Source organism: Erithacus rubecula, assembly GCF_903797595.1.
Source record: "Erithacus rubecula genome assembly, chromosome: 3".
NCBI lineage: Eukaryota > Metazoa > Chordata > Aves > Passeriformes > Muscicapidae > Erithacus > Erithacus rubecula.
In genome coordinates this window covers 122,308,329-122,320,716 of record NC_136689.1, presented here as the reverse complement: position 1 = coordinate 122,320,716, position 12,388 = coordinate 122,308,329, and positions in this window count along the sequence as shown.

The following is a 12,388-nucleotide window of genomic DNA, read 5'->3' as shown; positions in this document are numbered from 1 at the left end:
TAGCAATTTGTGCATGTTGTGTGCTTTAAAATGAGATATAAAATTTATACTTCTGTAAATGCAATTTGCTATTTAAAATCTTTTAGGCATAGATGAGAGTAATGCTATTTTTTAATTGTTGTTTTTAAAACTTCATTTTTCTTATGACTTATACAGGAGAGTTTTAACCAATTAAATATTAATACAGAACGTTTCAATATTTACTGTAGAAATCAGTGTACTGCTGCTCTTTAAAAGCCTTTAAAAATGCATTGCACTTTTTCTTCTACATCCTGCACATTCAGCTTAACACATAAAGTTTTTTAGCACAAATCTGATGCAATGACAAAAGATATGGTTGAACCTGCTTTTATGTATTTTTTTGTCTTCTGCCTTCAAATTAGATGATATCTGTTGCTTTGGTGGGCCAGTTTGTGACATGTTCACTAAAATATTGGTAATATCACAAATAATGCAGCTAAGTCTAAGTCTGTATTTCATGCTCATCTGTTTGAGGTATAGCAGAAGGAAATGAGCTTCTGCCACGAGTAAAAGCCCATGAATTTTAGTTCAGAAAACACAGGATTTTCCATAGTTATTTCTCTGTCTGATGTAAGACCTTGAAGAAGAGGCTTAGTTCTGAATTTCCAGGTGGAGAGATTCCTACAGAAAAAGCTATGTGGGAAACACATGTGGGAGATATGCTCAGTTGTGTTTTTAAAGGGTGAGTCCTATCTTGCACATCTCTGTGTGTGAACTGTAGGACTCTCCTTTGGCTTTCTACCAAGTACTGAGTGAATTACAGAACTTACTGTGCACAAAACATCTCCTTTATGAATATGGCCTCTGGGATGCATCCTATTTACAGAAAATAATACTATATATCAGTTTTCTGACTTTAGTGGATTGTAGGTGAGAGAAAAATGAAATCAGGGTTGAAAGGAGAAATGTGTATTTTTTTGAATGACAGAAATCAGAATATTAATGTATTATAAATTATTATTATTATAACCATTATAATTACCATTGTCATTATTATCCCTTCTGACAATTCTAGTTATTCCTCAGAGATAAACAAGATGAAACATACAACAATGAAATATGCACCAGCATAGTTCTTTTCAAGTGTGTTATTTTTCCTCTCCAGAATTTAAAGAAAATACTATTTTGGTATATATTAAGAAATTATTAACTAGATGGAGTAGTAATTGCATGGAATTTGTTAAATTTAAAGCAATTTTGGCTACAAAAAATAAAAATTTTGGAGCCTCAAAAACATGATTCATTTGCATCCCTGTTTCAGAAAAAATTACTAGGAATAAAAAGGTATATTGACTGATATAGCTCTGTTCACAACTGATTATTCTGTTTAACTCAGCACAATATTAAGTAATGTGTTTCCTGCAATATCCAGAGAAGTTTCCAGATATTTACTTTCAGTAAAATTAAAGTTTATTTTAAAGTGCCAAAACATTTTAACTTGTTCTGAATATTAATAATAATATAAAAATGTGAACTAGCAAGTTCCCTAAAGATATATTAATAATTAAATTTAAAACTACATTTATGAAGGGAGACTTAACTTGCCTTTCTCAAATACAAGTATTTTGTTTTCTCTCCTCTTTCTCAAGATGTAGCACACCAATTTTGTTAAGGAGCATCCTTGTCTTGCCACATTGAGGAAAGTCACAGACCAATTTTTTTTATTTTTCTTGGTATACTAGTTTATTTTCTGATTTATTTTATGAAAGAAAATGCAAAGAAAATTAGTTAACAAAAGCTAACAAAAGTGGAACTCAATGAAATGGCAGGGATAAAATATTAATGTAGTAACAGAGTGAGAACTCAAATGATTTTGGATGTGTAATTTTTTAATGGTAAGTCACCTTGAATCTGAGTGATTTAATACATTCCTGAAGGTTTGAGATAAGACACTATTTGAAAGAGAAATGGTTAAAAAAGCAGAAGAAAGTGTGTGTATTTCTACATAAATAATATCCCTTTTGAGGCAGAGTTAATTATTCTGATATAGTTCATTTATACCAAACAACTGTTTGGGTTTTCTGCAAAGATGTGAAAATCTGTTCTTGTTCCATTACATTGTCCTCTGGGTAGCAACTGAATTAGATTTTTTTTTTCCTAAAATGTTATGCATGAGAGTGATCCACATATTTAGCCTTTGCTGTTTCCAAGGTATTGCTTTTATTTTTCAGCAGCTGCCCCTGCTGCACGGACAGTGGCCAAACAGCAAACACAAGACTTGGACAACAGCTAAGAACTTGTAATTGCATTTTCAGTCAATCTGAATGGCATTCTAATGGGAATGAGAAGGCATTTTCTTTCAAAAAGCAAATCTTGAAAATACACATCTAGCATAAATTTTACATATATATATATATATATATATATGGATTCTAAATTTCACTGTCATTCACTGAAATACCTGCAAATAATTGGTGACAAAACTGAGTTGCAGCCAATGTGATTTTTTTCTTAAATTGCAACAAGCATCTGACAAAGCTGGACAGGCTTCAATCAAAAGACTCAAGTCAAATGACCTCTGTGAAGGAGCTTAATTTTTTAATAATTAGATAGTGGAATTGACTCTGTCCCATGATGGTCAGTTATTAAATCTTTTCTGGCCTTTAACATTGTCAGAGTATTTAGATTGTGAAAGGGCTGTTTTCCTGTACTGCTGGCCTGACATGCCTACTTGAGTTTAATACATTTTTTTTCTGTGTGGTTTAATGCAAAATCTGCCATATAAAATTCTAAAATTATTGTTGCTGGTTTTTTCTCAAAAATATAAGCAAAACAAAACAAAACAAAATGAACCAAAACAAACCACCAACTTCCGAAAATCACTGTTAGGAGATTGCAGTACAAGTGTAAACTGGATCATGCAAAGCCAGTGTGTCGGGAGTTTTTCCACTGAATTCAGTCCTTCACACATTGAGGAAAGGAACTACCTTAAACCTGGTCAGTAACTGACTAGTTGCAGTTTTTCTGATGTATGTTAAACACTTGATGGCACGAAATGTTGACAATTTCAGGAAGACTTCTATAAGTAATTTCCAAGATGTGCAGCAATATTGTTTTAGGTTGTTTTTTAATTGCACTTTTAACACAAAATTAGTTTATTCTATTTTTTTTTTCTTTCTGTGCTGCTGCCTGAGTGCTTTTTCTCACTAATGTTGTTCTCTTTGACAAGGCAGAATAATTCCTGAGCATGTAGCTTTCAAAAGCCAACAAGGCTTTCAAAAGGCAGAAAGATTAATTAAGTTTAAATACATCAAGTATTATACCTCCTATGAGTTGCACATATTTCTAAATTTACATTTACCCAGTCCTCTCTTTGAGACAGAAAGGGCACAAATTAGGATAAATTGAATTTTCCAGTGCTTTTCCACTTACAGCTTGGAAATGTGTCCATTAATTAACTTCATGTGGCTTGCTGCCCAAAAAAATTGGGAACACATTATTGTATTAGTGTGGCAAAAAACAACCCCAAATGTATTTTTTCTTATTGTTAATGATAACTCATGTCTTCGTGTAGGCTCTGAATATCTTATATAGGGAAGAGGTAAACAGTCTTTGCTGTTTCTTTAAGAAGACAAGTATGTTTTGGCTTCTACTTCACAACTTAAGTTTCATCTTGACAGAAAATTGTATTTGCCACAGAACAAGGTGTTTTCCAGCTTAGCAATAACTTTGTTGATGTCTTGCCTTGTTTCTGATATATGATCCCTTCATTGTTGAGTATTTTTTTAATCTTAAGGTGACAATGCCTGACTGTGCCAGGCAAGAGTGCAGCTGTATCCTGCACATGAACCTAAATACCTGTACACCACCATTTCAAACTATCAAAACTTGTATTAAGTTGGTGGATTCTATTAACAGGAAACTGTTAGATTATTTTTCCTAAATTTTGGTATTAGTTATGTTAGGATTCATAAACCACTGTGTTAGAGATAGAGAGTCATTAGTCTGAGTGTGAGCATAATTTTTCCTAGCCAAGGACAAACTGCACCCAAACACATTTTGACAAAATATGACTTGATATGCACTACTTCTTATCTTGTAAAAATCATTCTGTTGCAGCTAGCATTACCCTTTTACATGGTAGCAAATTCCTCCTGAAAAACAGCATCTTTTTTTTTTACTCATATTCAGACACATTACTTGAGATAAATACAGTATTGTCTTCAAGCAGTACTACTATATAGTGAGACACTTTATAACTGGTGTCACAGTACCATTAGATTAGGTAATTTTAATTTTTCAGGATAATGGCAGGTTTTGATATTGGTCTATACACTTCTGAATTTCTAGTTCTGTAGAGACAGACTGTCTAACTGTTTTTCTTTCAGTGGAATTAGATCGTTGTCCCCATTCTGGTTGATGTGAGACTTTGCCAAAATATGTCAGTTATTTGTTCTTTCTGTAACTTCAAATACTGTCTGAGTAATGGTCTGACCTTGTTTACCAGCATCTTTGAGTAGGTGATAGAACTCTTTGGGGAAAATTAATGTTCCAAAAGATTTTATTTATTTTTCCTTCTGCTTATTTGTGTATACTGTAAGTGCGCAAACTTAAATGTTTTGAGAGAGTTTTTAATAATCACCATTCTCATTAATGTGCCTGGTGCTGTGCCCAAAACTAATCTTAATTGGTGCACTTCAGAAGATGTGTACGAATTGGAAAGAGTTCAGAGCAAACAAACAGATTTTATCAGACATCTAGAAAATGTGATCTACAAGAAGATGCTCAGCTTGTTTAGGTAGTTGAGGACAACGAAAGAGAAAACAGAGTCTGTTCATGGTAGTTATCTTTGATGATAATTTGACCTACTCTCAGTGGGGGGTTGGACTATATATTATTGGAAAGATTTGTTGGAAAACAAGTCTTTTAAAAAGAACCTTATGATGGAAATGCTGAGCTAAGACTTGAGAAATGTACACTCAGTTCTTGTCTCTTCCCAGAGTGGTCTTGGGAAATCTCTCTGTTCTTTGATCCACCAGCACTAATGTGTTAATATTTTTCCACTCTGTTTTGTTTATAGGGCTTAAACCAATTAGGACTTTGGCACTGAAAACATAACTCTGTCATGCTTGCAGCATCTGAATCTAAAATTGCTCTAAACTAACTTTGTTCTGCCTCTGACTCTTCAAAACATCCAAACTCACCTGTCATTTCACTTTAAAATTTTCCAATTGGCTTGCAGGATTTCTGCCTGTCTTTTGCCTAGTATTGTCTCAGTCTGAACAGTAAGTTCAGTGAATAAGTTGCTCAAACTCACATAAAAGCAGGAACTGGTGCAACTTCGACTTGCTTCCTGTCATGCAGAGTCACTGTGTACATTTGCAACAAGTCTAGATACCTAAACTGTGTTGGTTTCAGGGCTCACTTTCATCTGGTTTCCAATGTCTCAGGCTTGCAAGTTCATGCCTCTAAGTTATGCTGGTTAGGACATTTAATTGAGCCTGGGTTGTTCATCAGACAGCCAAAACTCTTTCAGCTCTCACTGCTGGCTATAGATAAATAAGTGATTCTGGCAGCACAGACCAATCCCAAGGTCTCCCTGCTGAGGGATTTAAGTGATAAGTTAATGTATTTGTTGGCACCTACACCTAGGAGCAGCCTTCTGTTCCAGAATTGGATAGCCCACTCATGCTCCTGAGAAGAATAGTAGCTGTGGTCTGAGCTTAGCTTTTGCTGTTGATCAGTGATCTGTCTCTTTGCTCAGTTGAGTGCAGGATACATTTGGATTTGTTTAAGCTGTTCAGACAGTACCTATTAATGTATTGGCACCCTGTGAAGTGTACCTGATAGTTTTTAGCTCTTAGTTTGTGTGCTCTGATAGTGGGTGAAGGGACTCATTATCTTGATTATGACCTATAGGCATTGTGATACAAATTAAAACATACCTTCATACTTACTTATCTCAATTATTTTGTGAGGTAGAAGAGTAGGACATATTTGAAAGTGTCTACATTCCAATTGCTATAACTTCATTTGGATACAAGTGAGTATTGTTTGGTAAATAAGTTTTGTCTGCAGCATTTCAGAGGCTCATTGTTTATGAGGAACATGATTATAGCTTTTATTCCCTAAGAACTCAAAGCTAAGTAGAAGAAAAAAATCTTGCAATAGCTTAAACATGAAAGAAGGCAGAGATCTGGGTCGACTTTGTCCTCTATCATTCTGCTCATTCCCCATGTTATCAATCCCCCATGTTACCAATCCCAACATTTGAAAAAAAAAAACAGCAGCCAGCTAAAGCTAATCTAACCATGATTAAGGTAATGATGGTTAACATTGTACATGTATCAATCCTGTACTGTCACTACGTCAGACTCCTGTTCCCACCCTTTTCACAGTGTGCAGCCATAGTTACAACTAACTGCAGTAAACTCTTCAGCATTAGGGGTTTTGCTCAAAAATACTTTTGGATATTAAACGAGATCTGTGTATTTCATACTGAAAAAATGAGACAATTGCGTTGTTCTGAGCTGCCATTAAAAAAACCAGTCTGTTATTTTTAATAAAATGGCAATTCACAGCCTGTAATGCCATTAAAATATGAGATCACCAGGTGATGTGTGCTGTAGAAGTCCCCTGTGGGAACAAATAATGTCTGATTCCATTCTTTGGGTGATGTTTGAGAACAATATGGAATTTCTCATAGCAGTGATTTTCTTTTGGAGTTGAAAGTCCTGGTGACTTCTAAAGAAGCTTCTGAGATTGATCCTGTATATGCAGTCCTCAAGAAGGTAGCAGACATATAAATATCCCACCCCTAAAAATGCATATGCCCTCCATAAAGTAGTTCAGCAAATATGAAAAACAGCAACTTGCATCCTAAGCAATAAGGATAAGAAAGAACCTTCTAGTTTTGGGATTTCCTGTTCACTCTCCTGTTTTTCCTGCCAGGTGTCAAATCTACAAGAGAGTTCAAGGCTGTAGTTTATTTAATAAATGTCTATGATCTGGTTTAGTAACTTTTTTTTTTTTTTTTTTAAGTTAATTCCAAGAAATATGGCACTGCCCACTTCAAGAATAAGACTGGACATCTAGATGGAATGTTTGTTCAAGGTCTGGCCCAAACTTTTTGATGCCTTGTGCAATGAAACACTTGATTTGGAAGACACTTAGATAAAATAGCATGTAGGACACATGGGATTAGAACAAGTAGGACTGATTGGAAAAGCTGGCATTTTGATTTGTGAGTTAATACTTTTGGCAAGGGTTTGATTTAATGCAAGACTTGGCTTGTGCTTTGGTGAGGGTAAAATCCTGTGTGATGAAATTACAAACAATATCATTTGTCATGATTCAATAGCAAGGACTGATCTAAAAACCATAAAAGAAAAAAGTTACAGTGCTATGATGGCATTCAGAGTGACAGCCTTGCTGCCATGGTGGAAGTTGTAAACTGTTACTGCTGGTTTTAAGAGAAAAATATTAAAGCTCACACCTTTAAATGGCAGACTCTTTGCTTTGAAATGACAGAAATAAGGCTTTGATATGAAAGCCATGATATTATTTTAGGCAGTCACTTTTAGTAGCACTTTAAAAGCAATGGCTTTCCCTTTTAGTGGCTTTCCCCATTTGGTTTCTGCATGTTTATTTGAACAAAATGAGAAGCATAAATGCAGCTGGATCTCATATACTAAATTAAATAGGTCTATTTAATTAGTCAGATGATCAAACCTCTGGATCTGAACTGAAGTGCACCCAGCCAGAAGCTATCTATTGTAGACCATGGACACCAGAGAGGCAAGTGGTGATAATAATGTTTGCTAAACTTCTCAGCTATTCTCTCCTGCCAATGAGGAGTCAGCAACATGAATTCATCTAAGAGTTCTAAGAAAATATAATTGTTTTCAGTCAGCTGCTCAGTCTGCTGTGCTGGGCACAGTGACCATGCTGGTTACTACCTGGCACAGTATTTGTGGCTGCTGCAGGACATGGGCAGCACTCTGCCACACTGAGCAGCTCGAAAGACAGATTCAGGTTTTTCAGATAAACCTTGTGAATACAGCTCTCACAAACACAGACATTTATTTACCCAGAGGCTCTAACCCTGGTCCCACTGAATTCAGTTGGAGTATTGTCCTTTATTCCCATAGGACTATTACTTACTTTAGCTTTTGCTGTATGTAGTTATATGCTTTTGTTAAGTCCTTTGTGGATTTTTGAGACATAGAAAAATTATAATTTTTTTTTCTTTATGTTTTACAACATATTGTTTAGACTAATTTGGAATTTGTGGCTTTCATACATCCATGAAAGTCCTAATATTTGCTATAAATAAACTTCATCTGTTTTATCTTGGCTTCTTTGGCTTCTGCACATTTCCAACAGTGTTAGTACTCCCTCTTCATGTAACATATGAGAGACAAAACACTCTGGTCTTGATTTTTTAACAGTTATGGTGGTTCTATTCTGTCTTTTGGTGTTATCTATCTATCTATCTATCTATCTATCTATCTATCTATCTATACACTTAATTAAGCCATTTCTGTCAAAGATCTGGTTGAGAGGTAAGATTTTTAAAAGCATGATTCAGCCTTTTGAATTTTTAAATTTCCCTACTGAGGGCAGAGAATGTCTGACCTCCTTTTTTTGTTGTTTAATGGTTTGTCCAGATAAGGAAGAGCTTTTGTCCTCAAAATCTGCCAGACTTAAGCTTGTTTGGGTTTTTGGCTAATAGTCAGGTATTGTAAGCAACACTGGTATGGGATTCAACTGAACTTGGCTGAAGTACTGTTGTAGGTATAAAGAATTTTTATGACCTTAAATTCATAAGTCTGATAGGTTTGTAATTATTTGAGTGCTCTCATTTGCCTCTTGTGTTGTGTGGTATGGAGAAAATGGTTTAAATCACTTTAGTTGAAAATGCAAAAAGAATTTGCTTTATTAATTTATATATATAAATTCAATGAATTTATTGAAAATCTTTCAAATAATTGTTTTTCACATTTTCACTAGTAAAAAAAGTGTTGTGAAGGAACAACTTTTAAATTGTTCTAAATTGATTTAGTCAATGGTTGCTGTCTCAGTTTCCAGCAGGTATGTGACTCAGTAGAAAATTCTGTAGTTGACACACAAATGTATGTGTGGGTGTGTGGGTACATGCATGGTAATATAGAAAAGCAGAAGTTTCAGAAAGCAATGCAACACCAAGAAAAAAGAATATATACAGTTTCAATATAATATTAATTGCATAAGAATGTGTACTTTTTCTGGGTTGGAAAAGAAAATACAGCTATTATCTTATCAAGGATCTTGAAAGTTCTACCTGTTCCTTTTCAGTCAGTCTGATTTGTTGTTACATGTTGTAAGTAGCAAGTAAGAACATGTAATTAACTTCCAGATAATACATTTTTCTTAAGTAATGTTTTAAATAATTGTGGAATATGGATTCCAAATAGTCAAATATTTCTCACAGTGTGTCATCAATATAAAAGTTTTTCTCTTCAAGAGCTTTGTCCTTTTATTTATTGAATCAGATTTTTAAATTTTTTTCTTTGTTATTTGGGAGACATTCCAAAATCTTGAATGATTTTCTGTTTGTTTGAGAAGATGTTTTGTGTCAAGTAAACTGTTTTAGCTGCACAGTAGATATCATTGCCATTTATCACTCTTTTTTCTGTGATTTATATTTCATTATTTCTCCACATTTGTTAGTAAATCAATCTAGCTGTCCAGCAAATCAATGGATTTTGTCTTATTTCTTGTTAAACTATTATGGTAATAATCATCGTAACAGCTTTATAAATCTTATCCAATCCAAACACTGTCCAGCTGTCTCTGGATTGTTTTTGGTGTTTTCTGAAAGTCATGCTGGAGCTGACAGAACCAGAACAAGAGATTCTATGACTGTCAGCTGACTGAGTGCAGAGGAAGCCTTATGACCACGTGCTGATACGATTCACCCTGTAAATCTTCAGCTCCTGACAAACACGCCTAACGCAGTAATTCCTTCAGGAAGGAGGGATTGGGCATGGGAAGTGCTCCCAACTCCACAGCCTGGTCCATCCACAGTTCTGTTTGTGAGCAGATGAAGCACATCAAACCTGACCTGCAGCTCAGGTAAGGATGGGAAAGGAAGATTCACAGCTCTCAAAGCCCACCAGGAACTCCTTCCTGGTCCTGCTCTCCATCTCTCATTAAAGATGCAGCCCACGGGGCATAGTCACCACAATCACACTGAACAAATTTGTCTGGACAGGCTTAGCTCTTAAAGGGTGTAAACACAAATTCTTATGGAGAGGTGAAAAGGAGAAGATGAAAAGTGGCTGTTTCCTGTTCCCCTTGTTTCCTGTATTTGGTAGGTTGGCATTACCATCAAGAAGTTAATGATGCCCTTGGTAGTGATTCTGTGATGGGAACTTACACTATAATATCTTTTTAGGGATGAGATATGGCCTTTATATCCCCTTTATATTGGGTACCTACCAACTCAGCAAACTCAATGATTCTATTTTATATATTTATGCTTATAGATTTATGGATCTATTTATTTATATAGACACCAGCATGAAGACTATTTTACTAACAAGGGAGCAATGTAAATTATATTATTTATAGAAAAAGATAGATTGTGAGGAGTTAAAAGTTTAAAGTCCTAGCTTGCTTGTCCTTGAAATGAATATAATTGAGGTCTATTACATTCTGTCCTCATTTGGCAAATATCTAGACATTTGTTTTGAGAAAAGCATCAATCAAAACTGATGCTGTCCTTTCCATAGTCTAAAGACTAGTTCTGCTGACAACACAGTCATGAAAGCTGCAATTCCTGCTCACTTCTTTCTGAGCCAACAGTATCCAGACCGTAGCAACAGCAGCTGCATATCTTCCCTGGCACAGAATGATTTAGGGTGGAGAGCAGATTCTTTCCCCTTCAAATCACTTCAGAAAATTCTTGGCAGAAAGTCAGCTCATTTGTTTTGTTCGAGTAAGGAGGCCTGATTTATCAGTACAGAAAAAGTATTCATGCACTGTGCTGAATTGTGTTAATTAAGTTTCTGTGTCCCAGACTAGTTGACTTTGTTATTCTTCTGCTCCCAACATTTTTAAATGCAATTATAGAATTTCATGTAATTTTAATGCAAATATACAAAAAACTATAAATTTTCAGCAATGGTTTCTACTGCTTTCTCCACTGAAGTTTGTGATACAGTTTGTGATATGAAAACATTTTTCACAGATTAGACTGTGATTAGATTCTCCTTTTTTGTTTCTTTTTTGTCTTTTCCTGAATTGTTGGATCTACTAAAGAATATGCCTTGATATAGAAATAAGACTTGTATTCTTGTCTTATGCACTTATTAACTTTTAGTTAATTTTTCTAAATTAATACTAAATAATTTCTAAATTAAATTATGAAAATATTTGTAAGTAATAATATAAGGTTTTCAGATATTCACAATAAAGCAAAATATCAAAATCATCTCAATTCTGCACCAAATGAGTATAAGATGTTCTGGGATATGGCCCTTTGGTGCTATTTCCAGTTCAAGAAGTGTGGTTTTATGAAAAAGCCCACAAAGTTTCTTACTTTTTATGTATGAATGCATGTGAACATTTTCATATTATAGAGAGAGCTATATTATCTCTTGGTTTTTAAAATCATGATGCCTGAATGTTTTCCATAATTCTGAGGTGTTGATATCAGATTTTGGTTTTTTTGTCTACTCAGCAGGAAATGGATTTTATTTCTGTATCATATTTACTGAAGGAACAGTCAGCTGAAGAGTGAGGTTTGCTGTTGTGCAGCCAGAAACTGAGAAGTCATGCAGAAAATCAAGGTATGACCTGTTTGAAAGATAAAAGAGCAAATTCTTTGAATAAAATAGGAAGGCAGAATGTTGATAAACCTTTCAAAATCCTCCCTTTTTCTTCGGCAGAATTAATCTTGTCCTGCTACAATCTGGCTTCAACTGTTCCCTCTATTTTTAGTTACTGATCCTAGCCAGGTCCTCAAATAGCTCAGAGCTGGTGTTGTTTGTGTCTGATGTAAAACTGATACAGACTTGGTTGGCATTTTCATTCATGTTTCATAATCTTCCCTAGTGCATACATAAAGAGAATTTTTTGGTGTGCTGGAAGGGGATATTTTTATTGCTGTGGACTATATCAGACTCCCATTGTTTGACACTTAGGCAGATCTTCATCGACCATAAAGGGAAAAACCAAAAACATTTTAATGATACTGAAGTTACTTATTTACATTTATTTGCAGAGAGGAGTCACAGTTAAGTTCAGGAAGCTTCCCCTTCAGATTTGCTAAGGACAATCTCAGAGCTTCTCTCTTACTAAGTCCTTCATACAGTCTGTATGTGATGAGAAAGATCCTGTGGGACAGAAGTAGTAGTTTAATTGGCCCTTTGAGAAAAACATT